The following is a 26,779-nucleotide window of genomic DNA, read 5'->3' on the forward strand; positions in this document are numbered from 1 at the left end:
CAGCAGAGAAGAAATTCAGCTGCAGAGCACTGGATACTGAATCTTCGCTTACTATTTCTGGGGCGTGGCCCTCATCAGCCTTAAGATATTTATTTGGTTTTCATGGCTCTGATTCCAACATGCATGAGTGTTTGAATGGCGGAATGGTATATAGGGGCATGTTTAGGCCACAGTTGCCACCCCAAATCATTTCTGATGCCTTGTTCTTCAGTATAGGTGTGCGTGACTGACGCCCATCAAGAGGGTTTATGATGAAACACACTCATTTCAGAACACACCAAGCCAGTGATTGTATATTTATTTATTTAAAATATTTCTATCTCGCCCTTCTACCCTACAATAGGGCACTCAGGGCGGCTACAATAAGATGGCACACATATATAATAAAATACACAACAAAATACACAATAAAACATTAAAAATTACAGTAAATTAAAATGTATAAAATACTATTAAAATACACAAAATGCGTTATGCATGCACATACAAACATAAAACATGTATATCTGTGCATACACATATAAGAAAGTGAGAATAAAAGAACTTAAAAGATAAAAATAAATGATAAAAAATTTAAAATACAACTGTCTTCAGCGCCTGGGTGCCCTCCAGATTTTTTGGACCCCAACTCCCATCAGCCCCTGCTGGCAAGGAGATGTAGGGCCCACCATAAAGCCTTGGCCACCCTCTGCCCCTTCAAGTCTTGCAAGGAGCCAGGCAAGAATGAGAGCCCTGGTTCTAGGACTTATGGAAAAATCACAGCCCACAAGACCTGCTGAGGATCACTGGCCTAGATCAATTTAGAAAGGTTGCACACATTCAAATCCAACCATGGCTATTATGCTTAAAGGAACCTCCATGTTCAGAAGCAGTGTATCTCACAGTATCAGATGCTGTTGGCAGCAATCCATAGGGGAGGACCTAGCAGCATTGCATGCTGCCTTACACTGACTCAGATCATTTGTCTATTACAGCCTTTCCCACCAGATGTTGTTGGACCACAGTTACCATCTTTCCTGACCATTGGCAATGCTGGCTGAGGCTGATGGGAGTTGTGGTCCAACAACATCTGGTGGCCCACTAGTTGGGAAAAGCTGGTCTATTATCTGGCTCAGTACTGTACACACTAACTGGCAATGGCTCTCCTGTTTTTTATTCCCAGCCCTACCTGGAGATGCCATCGGAGATTGAACCTGGGGCCGTCTGCATGCAAAGCGGTTGCTCTACCACTGAGCTACTGCTACCACTTTCATGCCTTGCTTGTGAGGTTTCAGGAGTACTTGACTGGCTGCTGTTGGAAATAACGTACTGTGTTAAATGGACACTGGAGCCTAACCTTTTTCTAGAGCAGGAAAGTGGCCCTCCAGATGTTGTTGGACTCCAGCGCCCATCAGCCCCAGTCAACCAGCATGGCCAATGGTCAGGGATGATAGGAGGTGGAGTCCAGCAACATCTGGAGGGTACCATGCTGGTAACCCATCCCTGACCTGGGAATCAGGACGGAACAGATGTATGAAGGAACCTGTGTGAATTGCACATGCAGTAGAAATACACTGATCCATCTGTCCCAGCTTCCCACTAGTGATGGGGGAGAAGTTTGAATCAGTTTGCATTGAAAGGCGAACCTACCTCATCTGCACTTTCCAAACCATATGCAAACCAAAACACAGCCACACTTTGAAATTCACAGTTGCAGCACAGTTTTCCAGCCAAGTAATTTATACAAAAAAGTACATGGTGTGCTAGGGTAAAGTGTTAATGACAATGGTATAATACCAAAAAATGCATTATCAGGTCAAATTGCTTCCCAAAAATGTGTCTATTAGGCAGAATTGCATATAAAGGTGTGTATATTAGGTAGGGATGATGTAGAATATTTGCAAAATTGGGTTTGGTATTGAATTCTGGGATAATCTGCACGTTTATCTCATCATCGAACAGGCACCCACTTTGCATGCGTTTGTGGTTGCAAGCGACACCGTAATTTTTTTAAAAAAATCCGTTCTGAGAATTACGTAATTATTTATGTAATCTGCTGCTGCTGCACACATTATATAAATATACAGCAGCATAAGGAATAACGGAGAAAATTATGCAATTTTTCAGAAAAAACAGAAAAAAGGGAGAACCAGAATTGCAGTAACTAGCGGAACACAATTTATAGTGAATAGGACCTGGCAGCCCATGTGACAAATTGAAAAATAGAATGGAATCAAATCCCGAACTCCATCCCCAATATTAGGAGAAATTCTCACCAAAATGCTGATGAATTTTCATGAGGTCTTTTTTTAAAAAACAACAACAACAAACTGTTGTGGAGAACTGAACTAAGACTGGAAAAATGAGAAAAGCAGTGAAACCAAAACTGACAGGTTGACCCATCCCTCTTCCTAGATCTGGATGAAGCACCCAAAAAAAGCAAATCTGACCCATCATTCAAGCCACCTTCCTTCTCTGAATCACTCATCCTTTCTTGCTTTGGCATAAAATCCTGACAATGCCAACAAACCTGACAGAGAGATGGTCCAGAAGACAGTCTTTTGAATGTTAAATTAATTTTCCAGATCATGAGTTGAATGCTCTGATAGCGTTTTCCCTATGAATAAAAGGTTATAGAATTACCCCAGTGCTAATGAGCAGTTTAATGTTACGGTGGCTTAAAGTCTTGCAAGGAGAGACAGAGAAAGGAACTGCCGCATTTTGACCTGGTTGCAGTTATGGATGCAGAGGAAGGTATTAGGCTAGAACAAGTTTAGGCAATTAATTCTCCATGTATTCATGGCCATGCTGGTCTCTAGGTTGTGGTCTATGGACAGGAAGCACATTTTTCAGCACTCATGGATCCACTCCCAAGTGGTCTGGCTTCATAATAAAGTTGGAGACAACTTGGGATGGGAGAGAAATTTGATCTGTTCATATTTGAAGGCAAACTTACTGAATTTGCACTTTCCGATTCCAGATCTTTCAAAATTTACACTTCTCTGAATTTTGCAGTGCAATTCCCCAGCCAGGTAATGTGTACAAAAATGCATACACTAAGGCAAAGTGTGTGTATAATTGCATATATTAGTGAAAATAACACATAAATCACATGCCACATAGAAGAAAAGGCTTAAGGTCCCATCTTTAAAGAACTCTTATAAACAGCCATAGTTTCCTCCAAAGAATTCTGGGAAGTGTAGTTTGTGAAGGGTGCTGAGAGTTGTTAGGAGACCACTGTTCCCCTGTTCACAGAGCCACAATTCCCAGCATTCTCTGGAAAGAGGAATTCATTGTTAAACCACTCTGGGAACTATAGCTGCCTCTGTTCCTCTTTGACGTAAGATCACTCCTAAGCACTCTATCCTGGTCAAGATCTAAGGCTCTGCTACAGATCCCCTCTCATCTAAAGTTAGGCACCTCCAGGTAGGGCTGGGAGAGGGCCCTTCTGAAACCCCAGAGAGCCGCTGCCAGTCAGTGTAGGCAGTATTGAGCTAGACAGACTGGTGGTCTTTCAGCAGCTTCCTATCTAGTTGTTTGTTTCAAGGGTGTCCACGGGGAGGGGCACCTGCCCTCCTGGAATTCTAAATGTAATGGTGAGTGGAGTGGGTTGCCAATGACCTGTAGTAACGATACATAGACCTAGGTCCCCCCTCAAATTTCTTTGGACACTCTTGGTTCCTCTCTATACAGCCTGGGGATGAAGAGAGCCTTCAGCAATGTGGAAAGGGGATTGTGATCTTGGGTGTGGATGGCGATGCTGCAAACATCTCCCTATTGCCCTCTGTGAAAAGTCAGAGGGTATGTTTGATTGAAAATGTTTCAGGACCCCAAAGGCCCGAGAAATTGCTTTGGGAGGCCAGACTCAGTGGGCCATCTCTGGGCTACGATACCGAGATACATTGTCTGCCAGGCGAGGACTGAGAAAGAAAAGGGATGTGTGTGTGTGTGTGTTTTGTGTGTGTGTGTGGGCATGAGACCACTCCGTGCCTAGCTGAGATGAAATTAAAAGGCAGAACCCATCTATATTTAGGTGAGGGCCATGATCAGGGTGGATAATCCTCTTTCCTTGAATTATCTAGCTTGGAGGATTAGGCCTTTTTAAACTCCTCACCAAACCTCCCCTGCTCCATAAGGGCACTGTGGAAGAGCCTGGCATTGGAAAACTCTCATTTGGTGGAAGGCAGGCCATAGATACGAAGAAAGAAGGGGCTGCTGGATTACGTGCGGGTGGGGGTGGAAGCCGAGGCTCATCAAAAGTGTATTCCTCTCCTGCCCCAAATCGGATGGGCAAAGAGGTTGCCAATCTGCATAAAATGTGCATATGGTCATTTATTTATATAGATGCACATTTTGAAATTACTGTCATCTAAACAGCAATATAATGAACATTGCCACAGTGGGGGAGAAGACGGTGGCCTGGTGACCTGTGTGTCTGCCTGCTGACTCAGCTGACTAGGTGCTGCTCAGTGTTGAAGGCTGACTTCAACCCCTGCCCTTCCTCACTCTGCCTTCTTAGGGTTCTTTGGACCAGACAACCCTTCAAATAGAGCACATCTTCAGTAGAGGACTAACAGCCCTTCAAAACAGAGGACAGTCTTCTGCAAAGCACAAGGCCCTGGGGTTCTTCAACAGCTTCTCCGGGTTGCTCGAGAGAAAAGATCCACAACCTTCCCTGAAAGACACGCTGTGCATCACTCCCGCTCTTTACTGCAGTGTGGAACTGCAAGGAAGTGTCGGGTGTGTTCCGGGTAGAAGGCTCTCTGGTTTTCACCAGCTGCCAGTGAACCTGAGTGAGCCTGGCTTTCAGCCGCCATGAACAGACTGAAACCTAGAACATGCTCCAGGACCCTCTGCAATGTCCAGGGGTTCTTCAGCAGATGGGTTGATGTGGAAAGGGTTCCCTGAAAGTCAAGAACCAGAAGCACAGACTGCAGGGGAAAAGGAAGAAAGGAGAGCGGTTTGACCCTCACTTTGTCTGAACAGGAAGATTCCTTCCCAGCCTTGTTTTGCTTTTTATCAGGAGGGTCTTGAGCTGGTTCTGTCTGGAGGATGTTCCTGATGCTCCTGAAAGACCGCCTCCTTCCCTACAGACCCTCTCAGGTGTTGAGATCAGCAGAGGGGCCCTTTGGGTAGTTCCGCCACCTTCGGAAGTTCAGGGGGGATGGTCCAGCAGAGGGCATTCTCTGTGGTGGCCCCTCAGCTGTGGAACGCCCTCCCCCACCAAGGTGTGTCTGGCAACTTCACTGTACAACTTTTGGTGAATGCTGAAGATGCACCTCTTTACCCTGGCCTTCGACACCTGAGATGTATATTTTTAGGACCCACCCTATTTTCTGTGATGTTGTTTAGGTGGTTTTTAACTGTTTTTAATTATGTGTTTTAAAATTACTGTAACCTGCCCTGGAACCTTTGGGTGAAGGGCAGGTAATAAATTCTAATTCTAATTCTAATTCTGCTACTACTACTAAGCCTTGCCTTGACCTGTTGCAGGGGTCAAATCCAGAGTCTGCAGATCAGTCCCATGGGCAGGAAACAAAGCCTTCCTTGCTCTCCATGGCCAGATGCAGAAAGTTCAGAAGACCTATGCTAGTGGGCCTCTCTCTCCATTTCCCTCCCTCTCTTGTCTTCCCTGCAAGGGAGGAGGCAGCCCTAGGAGCAGGGCTGGCCTCACTGTTAGGCAGAGTGAGGCACCTGCCCCAGAAGTTAGATGCTAGTGGGCAGGCGGCAGCAGCAGCAAAATGTTGGAGAATAGAGCATATGTGCAACACTCTCTGGGTAGTAAAGTTCTACTACAGGGGTAAGAAGGCATCCTTTTCCATTCCACCCTGTATTCATTGCATGCAGCACTGTTTCTGTTTTGCTGCAGTTTGCCTTCTGCCAAAAACTACATTATTTTTGTTCTATCTGCTGTGGCGAAATTATGTAATTAATTATATTATCATTACATGATTCCACCCTGTTCATTTCAATGCTAAGGAAGCACAATGCAAATGGGTGTGTGTGTAATCAATTACGCATTGTTTATTACTGAAAGCAACAACAAGAGCAAATATTAAACGTATTCATTGAATTGATTTCTGTTCTGGGCATGGGATGAAGAGGTGAAGATCAGCAATTTCTGCTCTTATTTCTGTCAGAATTCTCCAACATCCCTAGAGTAGGCCCATTGAAATGAATGAACCTAAGTTAGTCATTTCTATTAATTTCAGTGGGCCTACTTTGCGTAGGACTAATATTGGACACATCCTTCTGTCCTGTACCCCCTAAGCTACTCTGCGGCCTTCCCGTGTGGTGGAAGAGTATGCCTTATCCTCAGTGCTGATTCAACTACCAGCTCTGTTGATGTCGGTACAGAGAGGAGAGGAGGGCACCATCTTGTCTTCTGTCTCTGGCAATGTGGGCCAGTCCTCATTGGGAGAGGGCAGCATGTTGGCAAATTCTGACGGAAACATAAACGGGAGTGGAAAGTGCCAGTGTTTGCTAATTGGTCCCATGTCCGGAACAGAAATCAGTCCAGTGAATACAATTGGTATTCACTATTGTTATTATGATGGTATAACATATGTAATGAATGAAGTAACTTACATAATTTCACCACAGCAGACAGTGAGATGAATAGCATAGTTTTTGGTGGAAGAAGAATTGCAGCGGAATGGAAACAGCGCTGCATGCGACAAATACTGGGCAGAATGGAAAATGATGGCTTTTTACATCCGTAGAAGAGGGGGACAATCAGTCCTGTTCAGGTTTATCACAGTCAGCAGACATGATTGTCAGCAGACTGACTTATTAGATTTATATCCTGCTCTTCCTCCCAGTAGGAGCCCATTCAGATAAGGAGAGATCAAATTCCATCTCCAAATTCCAAAAGCAAATACTGGAATCTGTGTGATAAGGGGAGAGAAAACACAACAAGACAAAGGCGTCCACTAAAAGTACATTTTAAATTGTTAAATTAAAGGAGATTAGGGAAAGCACGATGGCTCTGCAGTGCCCCCACCCCAATGTCTTGCACTTTGACTCTCCTTTGTTGGTGCTGACCCCTGCCCATATATGGACAATCCTTGGAGGGGCCAAACAACATCCAGAAAACTGTAAGTGGAGCTCTCTTGGCTTTCCACACCTGTCCTCCATCTACATCTTGCACCAAACCATTCTCGCGGTTCTCCAGTGGACGGTCGTTTAATGGCTCTATGTTCCATCCCAAGCAAAGAAGTCCCCCTCCCATGTCCTGCTGCTGGAATAAAGAGGTGGTGGGGGGGAAAGGAACGTTGAAGCCTGGTGTGCAAAACCGTCCTCCTCCTTTCAACATAGACTATTGTCTTTCTCTCTCCCCCCCGCCCTACCAATCCCCTCCGCCCCTCTGTGCTGAGCATCATCAATTTCCTGTATAAGTTAAAGTCAACACATCTGTTACGTTAGTCTTCCCTGCTGCCCTGCTCGCTCCCACCCCTCCCATCTGTTCTCCTGCAGCTTCCCTGTATAGCTTTGTTGTTGGGTGTGTGTGTATGTATGAGAGAGTCTCTCTCTTTTCCTAGCTGATGGACTCTTTCCTTGCTGATCTCTCCTTACCTGGATGCATGTTCTCAGTGGGTTGATCCTCTCGGCTCTCCAGAACATTTGGTCCTCTTAATCCTCCTCTGATGGCCTCATCCTGGCGGCCAAGAGGCAGATGACACAGAAGAAGATAGATATATATGACCGGGGAACTAATAAACAAATGGTTGACACTCGGGAATGAAACGTTTAGCAATTCTGGTAAGAAATGCTTATTATTTCTCTTCCTCTCTTTAATTCCCCCCCCTTTTTTTGGTATGTGTATTTGGCTCCCTGTATTTTCTCCCTGTGGCTATCCAACTACAGTACAGCTGGGAAGACGTATCCGAAGGGAAAAGGTAGGGATGGTGAAAAGAGGAGGAAGAGTGATGGGAGATCATAAAGTCCTCCAAGCTTGCCAGGGGCTCTTTTGGGTGGTAAAGATTTGTTGGCGTCCAAAGCTAGTATTTGGCATGAGGATGTGTGAGTGGTATCAGAAGAGAGCTTTTGAGCAGACCTGGAACTGCTCAGAAGGGTTGCGGATGGGTGTGTTGCTTGATTCTCTCTTCCCCACCCCACCCCCAAACGCAAGATGTCTGAGTATCATTTCAATAACAGCACCAGGCTTTGTAGATGTTATGCAGCAGCAATATGGTGTGTTTTGCTAGCAGAGAGGTGGTGGTTTCTAGCAAATGTCCTTCCAGACTGGCCTTGGAGAAAGGTCAGGAGTGAATATCAGTTCAGAACTGGAGGGGGTAAATCCTTAAAAATATATTTTTTATAGTCCAATGAACTTTTTCACCACACACTAGCACTTTTTTATTTTCTGTAGAGTTAACTTAAGAGAAACAGAAAACATACTGGGGAACCTAGGGATGAAAATGACCATGTAGCATTGTAAATTGAATGAAACTTCCAACAAACTGTTTTTAACCCCTCCTTAGACCATAAATGATGCAGACAATAACTGGCTAAATTCACATTTGCTTTTGAAAAATGGTTACTCAGCCTCCTCCCAAGGCTGCCTGGAAACAAGAGGAGGAAAATAGGAAGGAACAAAATATTTTGCCACCTCCACCCACCCACGCAAATAAAATGCAGTTGCATCAGAAATGAACTTGGCATTAATGATTTATTTTTTAAAAAAATCTGAGAAGGACGACTGCCTTGAGTTGGCAAAGGTTTGACCCAATGAAAGCATGGCTAAGCTGATGTCAAATGAGAAGTCCTTCACCTTGGCTTTAAGAAGCTGACAGTTCCTGGCCCTGCCCTCTTACCTGATGCCATGGACTTACTGATGCAAGGCACAATGCAGCTGAAACAATGACCTTTGGTCAGGTTGTACAAAACCCATGGATCATGCCCATCTTGGATTTGGGGTTGCCAGAATAAGGAACTTTACCTTGAGGTGGGTGGGAGAAATGGGACTCTCCCCAAATAACCATTCTGAGATAGGGATGGGGGAATTTGATGTAGTTTGCTTTTAAAGCCAAATTTACCTGATTCGCACTTTCTGAATCAAGATGCAAGCAGACACTTAGCCATATTTCAAAACCTGCAGCTTTCCAAATTTTGCAATGTAGTTCGCCAGCCAAGTAATGTGTGCAAAAATGCATAAACTAGGGTAAAGTGTGCATATAAATGCATACATTAGTGAAAATAACATACAAAAATGTTTTTATATTAGGGAAAATTGCTTTGCAAAAAGGTGTAGGTTAGGCAAAACGACAAACAGAAATGTGTATATTAAAATAAATGTGTTATGTTATGTTATGGTTTATTTCTAGGCTGCCTTTTGGTCAAAAAGGCCCCCAAGGCGGCTTACACACAAATAGAAAAACACAAAATACAAATAAAAACGATACAGTTTACAAAAATTCAAGACAACAAAATCCTAAATGTGCACTAAAATGGTGATAAATGTTCATGAGCATTTTAAAAAAAATCTGTGAACTGATATGCAAATGTGGATAACTAAACTTAAGATTGGAAAAACAGATTCGCCCATCCCTATTATGAGATCAAAGCACACTTCATGCTTATTGTTGTAAAGCACACATATCTCTGATTATTTAACATCCAGAAGGGGGGAAATGTATTAATGTGGTTTTATGTTAGCAGGGCCCATTCAATGAGCTAGTTTCTTCATATCCCTACAGGCTTATAGTACAGTTACATTAAACCCTATTGTGAAGACTCACTTCTACCAAGCAGTTGGGTCTTGCTAATCCCTTGAGAGGTTGCTACAAATGGGGTTCCCTGGCTAATAGTCTTTGCATTTGTGTTGTCAAAAATTTAAAGGGGCCAGACTGTGTCCAAGAAGAGATGTGGAAAGGAAGGGAAGGGATGGGTGTGAAACGTGGGCTGTTGCATTATTTTGCTTCGGAGACAATAACGATTCCAAGAGGTTAACATCTCTGCATCTACAACTAGAAACTGTATTAAACAACAGAAGGCTTGTTTATACAAAAGATCTAATATTTAATATGATTCTATGGGACATCTTTCTCTCAAAATGTATGGGGTATACGTTGGGTGGGTGTACATCTAACAGTAGCATTTCAGATTAAGATTGCAATTTTGTACCCACTTACCTGAGAGTAAGTCCAACTGAACTCAGTAGGAATTAGTTCTGAGTAAACATGTACTGGATAACACTGTCAAAGTCTTCTTGTGGCTTGGTGTTAAGTTAAGTTTGAAGCATGTGATGTTAACTATTAAATTAAGTTCTCCCCATTTCTGCAGCAATCTGCATTTTTTTTAAAAAAAATCCTCATGAAAATTCTCCAACATTTTAGTGTGAATTTCTCCTAATAAACACATTTTTGTAAGCAGTTTTAACAAAGGTACACAGTTTTTACAAGCCATTTCTCATCATCTAATGTATTTTTGCATGCTATTTACATTTATATATTAATTTTTATGCACACTTTCCCCTCATATATGCATTTTTGTAAATATTGTTTAGTTGGCGAACTGCATTATAAAATTCTAATAAAATTCTAATAAATGTGAATTTCTAAGGATGGCTGTGTTTTGGTTCTCATACTGATTCAGAAAGCGTGAACTTGATAAATTCTGCTTAAAATGCGAACTGTATCGAAATTATCACCCCTCCCTAGTCAAGGGCCAGCTCCTGTTCACTTGGGGTGTTGTTTTGGGGAGTGCGCATTAAAATGCAAACCAAACCAAATTTCTCCACCACTCGTACTCTCAGTGCACGCACACACAGTGCATCTGCATCGCACTCTGAACTTCCAAATATCTGAGATTAGGGCAAAAGGTTTCCAAGTCGAAGGATTTGACTTCTGCACCTCTCCAGGCAGAGTTGGGCTCTGGCGAGGTGAATTTCAGAAATTCAGCATAACTGATGGCGAAACCAAGAAGGTTTAGAAAGCAGATAATCTCTACCATCCTCTTGTTCTCCCTCCGTTTTGTGTAGAGATGAAACTGAAAACAAACAAACAAAACTATGGCAAGTGCTTTTAGAGTGGCAGGGGCTAGCTGTGTGGAAAACACTTCTCAGTATTTATAGCTGCCTCATTAAAGCTTGAGCCGGCTGGTGGTCGGTGGAAGCATTGACTGGCTTCATTGCTGCAACGTTGTAAAAAGCAAAACCTGCCAGCTTGCGGCTTCTTTGCTTTCTCTCTGCCCCATGCCTTACCCCTCCTTCCTGCTAAATGAAGGCCCTCCCCCCCCCCCGGTCCTCAGTCTTTTTCCACTGGGCCTATCAAAATATACTTTTCTCTCTGTGTCTCCTGGGACTGGACACATCGGCTGGTTCTGCTTAATAGCAGAAAACTGCCTGCATATGTGTCTGCACATGTCGTGGAAGCAGAGCTGAATCTGAACCTCAGAACGTGTTGGCAATGCCCCTGTTGACAATTATCTTGAAGGGAGAGGACTTTTAGGCTAGGGATGACCAAATTTATCAGTGTCAGTTTCTCATTTTTCTGATCTGAAATTCAGTTCACCAAATTTCTGCATCAGTATGTGCTTTAAAAAAAAAAAGTCCACATGAAAATCCACCAGCATTTTAGGGTACATTTCTCCTAATAGGCACATTTTGCATGCAATTTTGCCTAAAATTCATTTTTGCAAGCTGTTTAATATAATGCATTTTTGTATGACATTTTCACTATTATGTGCCTGTTCAAGCATGCTTTCTCCTAATTACACTTTTTTGTGCAGATTTTTTTGGTTGGAGAATTTTTTGAAGAAGAGCTGCATTTTGGTTTATGTATTGTTTGGGAACTGTTAATTAGGCAGAACTGAACCAATTTCCCCCCATCTCTTTGGAAGCCCTTCTCTAGGTGCCCCCACTAGGTGAGGTGTGGCAAATGGCAACTCTGGAAAGGGCCTTTTTGATGCTGGCGCCTTGGCTGTGGTCTATCTTCCCTGGGAGGCTCACGTGGTGCTTACTTCAGTGCCATTCTAGTGGCCTCTGAATCTGTGCTTGGTTTAATTCGCTTCTCTGCCATGTGCTTTTATGCTGCTTTTAGATGTTTGTTACTGTATGGATTTTAAACTTCTTTTTGACCTTATTGCAAATAATAATAAATAACAGCAACCAGCTGGTGAGCGGAGAGTGGTGCAATCCTGGTAAAGCAGAACACTACATTAAGCAGGACCAAACCCTTGGCTCATCAGTTGGTGAGCAGAGGTTAAATCCTGATGGATGCTGCACCCTGTGGGTCAACTGTGATAGGTGGGTGGTACTGCCCATCTATCAGTTGCCTGACATCATCATGACATCAGATGACTGAGAGGTTGTCGGCCCCACCCACCAGCCAATGGGATGGAGGGAACTAAAGATCTGGCCCTCTGGGTCAAAAAAGTTTCCCGCCCCCACCTTAAATCAGTTGTGTCATTTGATAGGTCCTTGGGATGGATGAATGTCAAGTTTCCGTTTCTCTCCGTTTCTCATTTTTCCAGTCAAATGTTTGAATTTTTGTAAAAAAAAGAAAAGAAACCCACTTGGAAATTCATATGCATTTTTACAAGCATCCCCCCCCCATAGGATGCCTTTTTAAAATATTGTTAGTCCGGGGCTATGATCTGAAGGCACATGAGGCTACCACCTTGCTGAAGCTAAGCAGGTGTGGGTCTGGTCAGTCCCTGGATGGGAGATTGCCTGGGGACCCCAGATATACTGTCTTGAGTCATACAATGAAAGAAGGGTGGGATAATAAGTATATAATATGCACATTTTGGTGCATATTCTCTGTTTGTACATTGCAAAATGTGGGGGAATGTGAATTTCAAAGGAGAGCTGTGTTTTGGTTCAGGAATTGGTTTGGGAAGTATAAATGTATAAGTTTGCATTGAAAGGCAAGCCTAGAAGGTGTCCACCCCCACTCCCCCGGCAGATGTTGTAAGGCCTTTTGCAACTATGTGGCTAACAGGAAAAATCTTCCTCGTGTGAATGCTTTGGACCAAATGTATATATGATCTCCCAGGATCAAGCTTGGTTTTCACTTTGGATGGGAACTTTACAGGGACAGAAAAAAATGCTAGCTTTGCTCTTATAAATATGGTCAGGTTTCAGCTCACTCTCATTCCTGCCCACGGATCACCTTTATGACCATTTCTCCTTTTTATGAGATGGCACTGTTATTTGGATAAAATGTGAGAGTTCAGGATTTAGCCTTAACCCCCCTGGGAAAAAAAGGGCAAGCCAGTTTTTTATTGTGGTGCATACTAGCCTTCGTTTGCAGAGAAACAATTATGTTAAAAGGGACAAGGATCTTTGGCTAAGCATAGAAATGCATATATTAGTGAAAATAACATACAAAACCTGCATTATACTTAAGGGAAATTACTTTGCAAAAATGTGCTTATTAAGCAATATTGTGAAATTTTCACTAAAATGCTAATGTGGAAATGTGGTGAACTGAATTTAAGATTAGAAATATGAGAAAGTGAGAGAAACCAAAATTGTGATATTTGCTCACCCCAGTTCAGTGTAATGTGTGAGCAAAACTTTACTAAGCACCCTCAGTGAATGGCGCCTAGAAGCCCCCTTCAAACAGTCCTACTAGGTGCTCCTTTGCTTTTGTTCCCCTTCAGAGCTAATATTTTCACCCAAACCAGGGGTGTAGTCATTCAGAGTCTCAGGGGTCTTAGACCCCTTACTTTCTTGGGAGCTGGGTCCCAGCAGAGTCACTACGTCTCCAGCATCCTATGAGCCAATCAACATGAAAGGGGAGTATGTTGGCCACTAAAAAGTGTCTTCTCACATGCTTCCTTGTCCTTTCCTGCTGCTGGTTGGAGCCAATCAGAGTAAAAAGAGGTGAGTCAGTCACTGAGAAGACTCTCTTCAGTAGTTAACACTCTCCCTTTTGATGCCTATTGGCTCCTAGGGACGTCTGTTGTTGTGGGAGAAGGCATTAACAGGGATCTCATTCTCAACTCAGCAGCAAAGATGGGGGATGTGGTGTGGCTGTGACTATCACGAAGGGACCTTGCACTTCTGAATTTACCACTATGCTACTGAACCAAACAATGACTTAAGTTTAGCAAACCTTTGCCAGGCTTCTACTCCTGCACAGCTTCCATTGGAGACTTCTCCCCACACCTGTGCACATGTGTTTCAGCCTGTCAAGCAATGCACATGGAGGAAGGGAGAAGGAATATGGACTCCCACTCGAAGAGGGCCCTCCATCCCTATTGCTGTATCGAGCCCTCTCCAGCCTGTCCTTGTCTGCCTTCATTCACAGGAGGCAAAGGCATTCCCCTCCTCGCTTTTTGAAAGCACGGCTGAATTAAACACTTTGTGCCTATTCGTTTAATGATTAAACTAGTAATCAAATAGCCATGCAGGCTGGAGTTGATGAGAGTTCAAAACGTCTGCAGGGTCCAGGCTGGGGAAAGCTGCCCTCTACAGAGGGAGTTCCATGACCTGGAAACTGTTTTCCCAATATGGGTGGGTGGGTGGATGGGAACCTGCAAAAAAAACCTCCTTGAATTTTTCCCCTGGGTTTTCACATCTCTAGACCTGGGTGAACATCAGAACATCAGGGGGTTGGACTTGAAGGCCTTATAGGCCCCTTCTAACTCTACTATTCTGTGATTCTATGATCAGAAAAGTCCTGCTTGATCAGACCAAGGTTTCCTATGCTCTAGATCAGCCTTTCCCATGGCAGTTCTTGTGTTCTGATGGAACACAACAAGAACCTGGCAGCTGGTTCAGGCCAATGGGCTATCTAGTCCAGCATTCCGTTCTGGGAGTGGCCAACCAGATGCCTCTGGGAACCCCACAAGCAGGACCTGAATGGAACAGCATTCCCCTCACTGGTGATTCCCAGCAGCTGGTACTCAGAGGCACAGTGCATCTGACAAATTGGTGTCACAATAGAAAAGGCCCTGTTTTCTGTCGCAGTCAGTCATGCTTCTGAAACTGGTGGGATATTTGGAAGAGCCCTGAGGGTTGAATTGAATTTATTTTAATTCAGTCCAAGACCAGCAATCCTTGAGGGTTGGATGCAGTGGGTGGATAGAATTATATGATATGAGGTGAGGTGTTCCTTCAGATAACCTCATCTAGAACTATTGAGGGTTTTGGAACTAAGAACAAGGACTTTGAACTGCACCAAGAAATGAAGTGGAAACCAGTGCAGATGGAACAAAACTGGGGTGATATGATCAGCAAAGTGACCTCCAAGCAGCAATCTGGCCGCCTCATTCTGAACCTGTTGAAGTTCCCAAACACTTTCCAGAAGCAGCAATAGTAGTTCTGGGTGCTTCCAGATGGGGCCTTAAATAATATCGCAAACAGGTCTTTCAGATATTGCAGATGGATCACTGGCAATAGTTTTATTTTAAAAACTTACCGGTTTTTCTGTGGAAAAGGTAAGTCGGAATTAAAGTGGAGAGGAGGGAGGAACCCAGGCTGGCGTTCTGATGCCAATGACGGAAGCAGCACCCCTCCCAGTAGAAGCACCTGTCTGGAAGCACCCTCTCCATTAAAATATCTCCTAACATCATTGATCCCATTGCAAGTAAGCTGATTTTTTTTCTTAGTCCACGAAAAAAACCTGTCAGCCTGCTTTTGCCATGTACAATTAATTAATTACTGAAGTCTAAACAAAGCTTTTTAAGCAGCTACCAGCAACTTCCATCATACCATACATCAAAGCCTGCTTCTTGATCACTTGATAGGTGCCTTGGTGACTGAAACGGTGAAGTTCAGGTCCTCTTAGCCTTTTTGTTAAGCTAGGCGTGACTATCTGTGTGTGTGTGTCTGTGTGCACGTGCTAGGAGTACTCCAGTGATCTTTGAAATACAGTACAGAGGTGTGGGGTAGAGAGAAATGAAGAGAGAGAGAGAGAGAGAGAATGAGGCTGCATGCACACCATACATTAAAGGCACATTTCCTCCCCCCCCAAGAATCCTGGGAACTATAGTTTACCCCTCACAGAGCTACAATTCCCGGCACCCTTAACAAACCACAGTTCCCGGGATTCTCTGTGCTGGGGAAGCTGTGTGCTTTAAAAGTATGATGTGTAGGCAGCCTCAGAGAGAGAACATAGCTGCGTTCATACAATACATTTAAAGCACACAAATTCCCCCAAAGAATCCTGGGAGCTGTAGTTTGTTAAGGGTGCTGGGAACTGTGGCTCTGTGAAGGGTAAACTACAGTTCCAAGGATTCTTTGGGGGAAGTTATGTGCTTTAAATGGCCTTTAAATGTGTGTTGTGTACATACTACACACCCTATGAGGGAGGGAAAGGGAAAGAGGAAGGGAGAGAAGGAGAACTGCTTTGTAAAACAAGATTGTCAATTTGGCGGTTTGAAAGCAGGGATCGTCTCTGGTTCTTTGTTAGGTCTGGCAGCAACAGATGGCTTCAGTTCCCACTGGTGGAAGGGAGATGTTTCTGCCAAAGTAAATGAACAGAAGGGGCTGAACAGAACAGTACTGGAAAGGAACGAGGCCTCATGGCACATACAACCTTGTGCCAAGGAAAGCTTGTTGACGTCTGGATAAAGATGGTCGCCCTGGAGAGGGTGATCCTTGACCCATCCCTCCTAGTCAGCTGTGGTTTTCAAACATTTTGCCTTTGGTGAACCTTTTTTTTTGCATTGACCTGACTCCGCCATGAAGCTCACTGGGTGGCCTTGGGCCAATCCCTTCTTCTCAGCCCAACCTACCTCACAGGGTTGTTGTGAGGATCAAATTAGGAGGGGAAGAACTGTGTTTGTAGGCCACCTTGAGCTCCTTTGAGAAAAGATGGGATATAAATGAGAGACCCCTAAACCCTCTGGAAGGAAGATGTAGACTTATGGAGTGATGGAGAATGCCTTTCATTAAGGGCCTCAAAACCTGGAGTCAGCACTGACCCCTGCTTACCTTGCCCATTCATTGCCTTCCTGCCCTTGTTGCTGACTTTACTTCAAACAGCCCCAGAATTGGAATTCTCTCTACAGAATGTTCTGTTTTCAATCTATTAATGGAGTTGTTGGAGTCCCCGACATGCAGTTTTGCAGAAGACATGAAAGCTGTAACTGCATCAAGGGATATTGGACGCAAGAGCCGCTGGCTGCATGCCAAGGAACACCAAATAGCAAGTGATAAAGCAACATGAACCACCTCCAACCGCAAATGCTAGCAGCCGCCTTTGTGAGTTTCTTCCTCTCCTTTGACTTTTCAGGTTAGGGGTGGGCAAAACGGTCACTTTTGGTTACCCTCCATTTCTCATATTTCCAGTTGTAAAGTTCAGGTTGTCACACATCTCCGTCTATTTGCAAGTTTTGTTTAAAAGTCCTCATGAAAATGTGTACATTTTTAGAAGCAAAGTTCCTTGATATGCTGCATTTTTAAAAATCAATATATGCATTTATTTGCACATCCCTCCCTTATATATACCTTTTTGTACAGGTTTTTTTGGGGGGGGGGATTTGAGAACTGCATCACCAAATTCAGAGAAGTGCAAAAATTCAGATAGCTGCATTTTGGTTCATGTATTTGTTTGCGGGAGGCAAGTGTGAATTAGATAGGTTCACATTAAAATGCAGACTGAACCAATCCCCCCCCATCCCTACCCTAAGCTTGGGACAACTTTGGGAGGAAGGGTGGCATAGAAATTAATTAAATACATAAATAGCACACTGGGACTTCCACTTAACACAATATTATGGCCACGGATGGGATATCTCCTCTTGCATGACCCCTACAGCCCCAGTTGTAGTCCAAAACATCTGGAGGGCACCTGTCTGGGAAATGCTGATTTAGGGCTTTCTAGGCAAAGACCGTCACTTCGAAACAAAATAAGTGGTTAAGGTGTTGGACTATGATCTGGGAGAACAGGGTTCGAATCTGCACACAGCCATGAAGCTCCCTGGGTGACCTTGGGCCAGTCACTGCCTCTCAGCCTCAGAGGAAGGCAATGGGAAACCCCCTCTGAATACCGCTTACCATGAAAACCCTATTCATAGGGTAGCCATAAGTCGGGATCGACTTGAAGGCAGTCCATTTCCATTTTTTCCCCAGGGAAAGACCATCACTTTGCACTGAACTTCGAAACAAAGGAGGAGCAAATGTTTATTGCATAATACTGGAGTCAGATGCGCATGCTGTAATTTCCAAAATGCTCTTCAAAGGCAGCCTGACACAGAGCACATTGCAATAGTCTAAACTGGATGTGAGTCAAGCATTACCCTTCCTCCTGCCTGTCCTTACTTGCTTTTCTTACCTCTAAACTAAACAATTCCAAATCCAAACTAGGGAGATGGTGAGCTCTCCAACTCTGGAGGCATTCAAGAGGCAACTGGACAGCCCCCTGTCCGGTATGTTTTAAGATGGGTTCTTGCATTGAGCAGGGGGGATGGTCTCGATGGCCTTATAAGCCCCTTATAACTCTACAATCCTATGATTCTATGGAACTCTTTAGCTAGCTGTTGCCAGGAATAAGATAAGAGTTGTTAACTTGGGGATTTCAAAATTTTGTGGTTTTCTCCAAGATAAACAGCAAGTTGGATGGATTTAGAACACCATGGCTGTGGCTTGATATGTTTTTTTTTAATGAATAAGATCTTAAGAAAGCTGATAAGTTAATTAAGATTCCTTCTTCTTTTCTGTTTTTTTTTTCTTTAAAAGCAGAGTGTTGCATTATTAATATATGTGAGAGAGAATCGGGGGAGCTTGTAGAAACTCATCTGGCCCAATTAAACCATGTTCAGGAGCAAGGATGATATGCACAGAGTAGAGATAAGGAACTTGTGGCCCTGTAGATGAGAAGCAGCCAGCGTGGTACCCTCCTTGTTGGATTCCAAACTCCCATCAGCCCCAGTCAGTATGACCAATGGCCAGGGATGATGGGAATTGTAGTCCAACAGCATCTGGAGGGCACCGTGTTGGCTATCCTTGCTCTAGATGTGCTGCAGCAGCTTCAGGATCACTAGCCGTGGTCCTGAAACCTACGCCTCGGTCCCTCTCCAAGGTGCTGATCTTGCCTTGCCATGGTCCTGAAACCTAAGCCTCTGTCCCTCTCCAAGGTGCTGATCTTGCCTTGCCTTGCCTTGCCTACCTGTCTGCTGGGACTACTGAGCTGGTTTGACCTCTTCAGCAATTTCTTTCTACTACAGATTCTTATCTTACAGATATAAAACCACAGACTTGAAGGGGGACCAACCCCTCAACCCTATAATGCTACATTCCCTGTGGGGTTTTATTTGTGGGGGTTATCATCATAATATATGGACTGCCTTCAAGTCGATCCCAAATTATGGCAACCCTATGAATAGGGCTTTCATTGTAAGTGGTATTCAGAGGGGGTTTACCATTGCCTTCCTCTGAGGCTGAAAGGCAGTGACTGGCCCAAGGTCACCCAGGAGCTTCATGGCTGTGTGGGGATTTGAACCCTGGTCTCCCAGGTCCTAGTCCAACACTTTAACCACTACACCACACTGGCTCTCTATCATCATAATAATGTACACTAAAACATGGTTTCTTCTTCCAGTATGCTCTGACTATCCAGCATCAGATGAAGGAGATTAGTTCAAGTAAATTCATCAAAACATTGTTTCTTTAACCAGGGGGTGGGTTGGTGGGTTGGGAACCTTCTTCAGCCGAAGGGCCACATTCCCTTGTGGGCAAACTCCCAGGGGCCACATGCAGAGGTGAGTGGGGCTGGGAGCAAAAGTGGATGGAGCCAGTGGCCAAAGGGGGCAAAGCTATATGATATTAACCTTTGTACAGGAGGCGGCTACATTCCAGCCATACAGAAACCCAAGGTTGCTACACACAGAGAGACATCTCTCCATCCTCCAAGTGCAAGAGGCTCTGTCACAGTTCAAGGGCATATTCCAGCCAGGCAAAAAGTGTCATTAAAGTGTTGTGTTCATGTGTTTGCTACCCTGGGCTCCTTTGGGAGGAAGAGCAGGATATAAATGCAATAAATGTGTGGAGGAAGACTGAAGGAGGCAGTGCTAGAAGCCACCCATTTTTTTTATTTGCAGAAGTGGGGCTGTTAGAGAGACTGGATTGCTGTTCAGGTTGCAGCGTGCCAACCCCAGGCAGGCCTGACTCATCCTCCTGCAGCTCTCTTGCGCTCCCTGCCCCCCGTCCCTGCCTGACAAGCCCAGGATGAAAAATCCTTTCAATATTTAAAAGGCATTATGGAACAAAAAGCACCAGCTGGCTTGTACCGTGTAGGAAGGCTACGGGGGAGAGGAGGAAGGAGGAGAGGTTTTTCTTACACGTTTCACTAATGAGCCTCTTCCCCAAGGTAGCCAGGACAGCGTGTTCACTCCTACAATTGACTTGGTGAGCAAAAAGGGTGGGGAGAGGGTGATAGCAGCTTGTCTGCTGCTCCCTTCCCTCTGCTGGGTCTCAAGAAAAGCTTGTCTTTGATGCAGAACCTCATTAGAGATGCCTGCCATTTTCAGAGCAGCCTCCCAGGTGTAAATCTAACTTTCAGCACTTCAGAGTTTAGGAAAATTGCTACTCTCAGCCACTGGCCTGATAAATCAAGATGGATGAAGGAACAGACCCGGTCTTATTCCTCCCAGTCTAATTAGGCTTTTGTGGGTCTGTTCTTAAAAAATAAAGCTATCCTACACATGATTCAGAATGGTATGGTAGCATTCTGGGCTGCAGCACTTCAAGTTGTGGGTGGGCAGCTCGTAGTTTGCATGCTAAACAAAAACCAGACCCAAAAGCCTGCATGTAGAAAACTAGCCCAACAGGGGGGAAGGCTGCAAAAAGAAACGCCCCCATGTTAAGTGTTTGCTTTCTGCATACAGAGAGTTTCAAGGTCCTCTCCCTTTTCTTTTAGCATTGTGGAATGTGATAAATAGGGATGGAGGAGAAATTTGATTCGGTTTGCATTTAGAGGCAAATCTATCTAATTCATACTTTCTGAAGCAATACGAGAACAGTACCACAGCCATCCTTCAAAATCTGCCCTTCTCTGAATTGTGCAATGCTGTTTTCCAGCTAAGTAACGTGTACAAAAATGCATAGACTGGGGTAAAGCATTGTGAAAATGTATATATTCGTGAAAAAAAGCATAATTTTAGACGAAATTGTTTTGCAAAACTGTGTACATTAGGCAAAACGGCATACAAGCATGTGCATATTAGGAGAAATACTGACGAATGTGCTGCTGAATTTTATTTAGAAAAATGCAACCTGATGTGGAAAAAGTGAACTGCATTTAAGTCTGGAAAAAGAAGAAATGGAGAGAACCCAAAAATAACATATTTGCCTGTCCCTGGTAATGAGTTTAAAACGGTATTTTACATGAAGCTAAATATCTTTGGGTATAACACAGTCTACATCTATGCTGGAATTGCTTTTAAAGAGATTTTAAAAGCTTTTTGTTTTAAAGATGTTTTGTTTTCATATATTTTAATATATATTTTTATGAAGTTTTGTAGTGTTTTTAGTGTTTTTGTTTGCTGCCCTGGGCTCCTATTAGGAGGAAGGGAAGGATATAACAACAACAACAACATTGGGGGGCACTCATTCTGCTTTGAGGGTGGCATTTATGTAAGAACATAAGAAGGGCCTGCTGGATCAGGCCAGTGGCCCATCTAGTCCAGCACCCTGTTCTCACAGTGGCCAACCAGGTGCCTGGGGGAAGCCCGCAAACAGGACCCGAGTGCAAGAACGCTCTCCCCTCCTGAGGCTTCCGGCAACTGGTTTTCAGAAGCGTGCTGCCTCTGACTAGGGTGGCACAGCACAGCCATCATGGCTAGTAGCCATTGATAGCCCTGTCCTCCGTGAATGTGTCTAATCTTCTTTTAAAGCCATCCAAGCTGGTGGCCATTACTGCGTCTTGTGGGTGTCCTCCCGTTCATTCCTGTTAAAAGAAAAAAGAAAAAAGGAGGGGCATTCTACTCAACTGAAAAAAAGAGAGGAGGCCACCTTGACAGCAGAAGAACGTTGAAGCAATGGAACAGTTCATGCAATGATTTGGGAATTGATGCACCATACAGACTCCGTGGTCTCTGCAGACCCAGCCTGTCACAAAAGAATCCAGCAAACTGCCCCCTCCCACCTCATCTTCCTTCACCTTTCCTTCAGTGGCTACTAGCCACTATGGCTATGTTCTGCCTCCACTCTGTATACCAGTTGCTGGGAACTGCAAGTTGGGAGGGCGCTGTTGCACTCAGGTCCTGCTTGCAGGCTTCCCATTGGGGCCTCCCATTGACCACTGTGAGAATGCGATGTTGAGCTAGATGGGCCTGTGGACTACAGCAGCTCCCTCGGGGATGCAGGAAACTGCCCTGCAATGAGGCAGACCACTGATCTATGTAGCTCAGGATTGCCTCTGAATGCCAGTTGCTGGGAATTGCAACTGGGGAGGACAGCGTTGTGCTTGCTGGCTTCCCACTGGGCCATCTGGTTGGCCACTGTGAGAACAGGAAGGGGGACCGGACAGGCCTTTGGCCTGATGCACCAGCCAGGTTCTTCTTCTATTCTTACCCTGTTTGGCAGTGAAGAACTGAGTGGCGGCATGGAGTGAACATTATGTGGAGTGCTCTTTGTTGTTGTTCCAGCCATACCTTTTCCCGGGACACTCAGTTCTATTCCCCTCTACATTCTCCTGCCCCCTTGAAAGGAGACTTAGTGTTCGGTAGCCACTGAGGATGCTCAGCAATCATTGGACTTTTTTTGGGGGGGGGAAAGGGAAATTGGTCCATTAACGTTTCCTCCCCTATTTATTTTAATTCTGCAAACAGTTTTGGGCTCCCTGAGGCTGCAAACACATCCCCCTTGTTCGTTAGTGGCTGTGATTTGTCAGCAGTCACCACCCCAGTTTGTTATTGGGAGTGATACCGAAAGTGAGGAGGGGGAATAAGTTAGCAGCTTTTATAATTAATTCCTGTGCTTGCTTTTGCATTAATTAGCAGCAGTGTAGCAAAAAAGTGTTACTAATATGACCATGGGGGCAGGTCTGAGTTGAAGAGGATGAGGTCTTAATTTCGCTCCCTCTTTGCGATCAAAAGAATTTCAGCGTAAATTACGGGCAATGCCTGGAAGGGGTTCCTTTTTCTCTTGTAAGGGTGTCAAAATATCTCATGCTCAATCTTTAAACATATTATTTCCCTCTTCTGCACACCAGTGTGCAAGGGAGGAGGGAAGGAGCTGGCAGTGGAGAGTTGTTAGATTCTGCCAAGGGGCTGTAAACCAGAAGCAAGCAATAATCTATCAGAGCAGTGCTGAAATCTGCCATCCAACATGTCTGTCTGTCTACCCCATTCGTAGCTGACTTGAGCATTTATTTTCACTGGGTGCAGAGCTTTAAGCTTCCCTTACCACTGTGAGGCAATCAAGGGTGGTCTCTCTAGTGTTTTTCTTTCCAGTTATCATGAGCCCCATAGAGAACTCTTGTCAGGACTGGTCTGAGGAGGCGGTGGCTTGGGATCCAGGGGAGGGGCCCAGTGGTATGGACATTGTGGACAAGGATGTTGGGGAGAAGCCCAGTGGTCTGCTTGTTGACACCCCCACCCCAGAAGTAGATGCTGCCATGGATGGGGGGTGGTAAGCCACTGGCCCCTCTGATGACACTGCTCGCAGGGGCTGTCACAGCCAAGTTCACCCCCTGCAATGAGCCTGCCCATGACTCAGGAGCTGGTGGAGGATCTGGCAGGATTATCCCCCCTCTCATCATCACAGACATGCCATTGGCGGCACACACATGAACAGACTGAGCCCGTTAGCCGGCCTACCCGTAGGGGCGCCTGCTTGTTTGACCAGTCCTGAGCTGTGCCCACCCCACCCTTTATTAAGGGGATCCAGGGTGCATATCAAGTGTCAAGGCGATGTCTTCACTTGAGCCATCCCACTTTGTGCCTTGTAGTTATTTTAGACCTTGCATAGTGATCTGTGTTCGTGCGAAACCGTGGATTAAAGCCCTTGGCAATAATCAGGCTGAGAGCCTCATGTATGATTCTGCTGGCGGGAGCCAGGACACCAGTACATACCTGTCCAGCCCTCTGCAGCCTTCCAGGGTGCCCACACTTCCTATTCCAAAAAAAGGCACCATAGGAGGAGTTACCCCGTGACGTCTTCCCCTGGTCTTTAATTGAATTGTGTGCAGCCGGGCAGATTGCAGAGTGCAGACCACTGGTGAGACGATTTGTACAATGAGGGAACGGACCCTCACAAACACCCCCTCTGCCTCTTCAAAAAACAAGGTAAGCTCAGTAAAAACTCTGCACTCCCGCCCATGAGAATTTCACCAATGCTTTATCTCTCCTCTGATAGTTTTCAAATGCAATCTCTTCTCTTGTTAATTGATGGAGAGTGGTGGAAATAAAGAGTGAGATAGGTAGATATTTTGGCACAGCACTTTACCAGAGTATAACTGCAGCCTACTAACAGGAAGGTGTGGAGGTAGGTGGCAATGATTCGGCATACAGTAAAGCTAACATTCTTTATTCGGAGTCTTTATTAAATCTATTTGTCTCCATATGCCAAAGCCTTCAGGCGCCTTGCAATGAAACTGATTTAAAAACATCCAATAAAATGAGTGAAAACACAAGCAAACCTGAAGCTGGCCAAAACTAAAGAAGCCAAAGAACCATAGCAAAGGCAAGTGAAAAATGACCACCAACCGGCTAGCAGAGAACAAAACTAAAGGATATTTGAAACATTAATCTAGTGAAAGATGTTAAACCGATTAAATGATTACAAGGGCTGGGAGGAAAGAAATGTCTTCACCTGGTGCTGAAAGGACCTTAAAGAAGGCATCTTGCACTAGTGGACAGAGAACATTGGGCACAGCCCTTCGTTTCTGGACTGCACCAGTTTAGATTGTTGGGTGTGGCATGGGGAGAGATGTATTGGATATTTCCTGGGTCAGGGGGAACAAAGCAACTCCCTGTGCATATAACCTAGCATGCCAGGAGGAAGGTTTGAAGGCTAGCCTTCTCACTCTGGCAAGTTTTATTTTTCTTTCTTTCTTTATTATTTGATTTATATCCCTCCCTTCCTCCCAGCAGGAGCCCAGGGCAGCAAACAAAAGCACTGAAAACATTTCGAAGCATCGTAAAAACAGACATTAAAATACATTAAAACAAAACAACTTTAGAAACATTTTTTAACAAGACTTTCTTTCCCAAGAAAGGTTAAAAAACATAGGTGGTTTTTTTAAAAGAGGTTTAAAAGCATATTAAAAAGCAATTCCAACACAGAAGCAGACTGGGGTGAGTTATTTATTTCTGTGTGAAATTCCTTCCCCTTCTAAAAGGACATTTCTCTAGGAGAAGGTATTCTTGTCTTCCCTTTGCACAGTGTGAATTAACTCTCTCCTATCTGACCTGTATTTCATTCTGACCCTTAAATACCGGATCAAGGGGAAGGCAGCACCATCTCAACACATCATATTCTCCAAGGAGTCGTAGTGGAGGTCATTCGGGGGTTCGGTTTCTGCCTCTTAATACTATTTGTGCGTAGAGTCTAAAATAAGAACGGTCTGACCTTGCACTTCACCTGCCCTCTCTGCTTCCAGCTTTGCATCATGTGGATTAGGGCAGGGCAGGGCAGGTACATTCCCAGATGCCTTTCAGCTTCTTTGAAAGATTGAAGAGCTGACCCTTGTGAACAAACCAAATGGCCCCAATAGGCACCCTTGAGCTCACCGAGGGCCAAAGGAGGCGTGATGTGGATGATCTGTGAGTTGGGGATGGGTGGCAGGGAAGTGGTGGCCCTCCCAATGCCAATGTTGGTGCAGCTTGCCTGGAGGGGGGAGATTGGCGGTGAGGTCTGGCCTGTGTGGACACACTGATAGGATCACCAGATTGTGTCAGCCAGTACAGCCACCCTGCACCACCCCAGACCCATCCAGCTCCGTTGCAGTGGCTCCATGGCTGTGCCCCACAGAACACTGAGAGCCAGTGTGGCAAAGTGGTTAGAGGGTTGGACCAGGACCCATGAGACCAGGATTCAAATCCCCACTCAGCCATGGAGCTTGCTGAGTGACCTTACTTTTTTTGAACTACAACTCCCATCAGCCCCAGCCAGCATGGCCACTGGATTGGGCTGATGGGAGTTGTAGTTCAAAAAAAAGTAACTTTGCCAAGCTCTGCAGTCACCACTGAGGCTAGAGCCAATAGTACAGGACTCTTTTATACATTTCTCCATCTACCTTGCGGGGAGAGGGAGAGTGTTTTCCATCAGGAGATGGCTGTTTTCACCTTCTGCACCCCACCCGCCAGTCCTAGGAGCCACACAAAGGAACAGCTGTGAGGGAGTTTCCAGCCTTCTGAATCTAGGCATAAAAGTTGTCTGTTGATGGATTTTTTTTTTTTTTTTTTTGCAAGATGCTAATGCCTTCAGCGTTAGGGCTACTTTGGCCTATGTGTTGGCCTGCTGTTGGTAAGCTTTATGCTTGCTTAATTTTCTTTGACATTTTTGAAACAAAGTATTAATTGTTGAACTGTCAGTGTGGCCGTGCTACTTTATCATGCGTTGTGGTTATTACGGTAGTCTAGGCTGTTGATTATTTTTGCAAAGTGCTTTGAGTGCAAAAGTAGCTAGGGAAAATGTGGCATGTAACGCAGGCTATGCATGTACACTAACCCGTCTGTGGCACAAAAATGTAGTTTTTCTCAATTTGGAATCATTCAGTCTTCTCCTCAACATGCTGCTTTCGATCTAGATTGATTCTAGATCTTGCCATTTACAAGAGTGGGTGTGGTTACATGATGCACATTTGAAAACCCTCCTCTTGATTGGGTTAAATATGCCTCTTTCTTGCTGCATATGCCCCAGGTGAATAAAGGAAGAGGGGGTTGCAATCTTGGTTGTATG

At 44.7% G+C, this 26,779-nt stretch overlaps 1 protein-coding gene across 1 annotated transcript in view; it reads left to right on the forward strand.

The window, feature by feature from the left end:
- The first annotated feature begins 7,423 nt into the window (after window positions 1-7,423).
- Window positions 7,424-26,779, forward strand: part of SV2B (synaptic vesicle glycoprotein 2B) — a 49,603-nt gene continuing 30,247 nt past the window's right edge. The window contains exon 1 of the mRNA XM_061595483.1: window positions 7,424-7,740. The gene's annotated coding sequence lies outside the window, so the exon portion shown is untranslated. The remainder of the gene's footprint in view (window positions 7,741-26,779) is intronic.

This window comes from Rhineura floridana, chromosome 14, assembly GCF_030035675.1.
Source record: "Rhineura floridana isolate rRhiFlo1 chromosome 14, rRhiFlo1.hap2, whole genome shotgun sequence".
Classification (NCBI taxonomy): domain Eukaryota; kingdom Metazoa; phylum Chordata; class Lepidosauria; order Squamata; family Rhineuridae; genus Rhineura; species Rhineura floridana.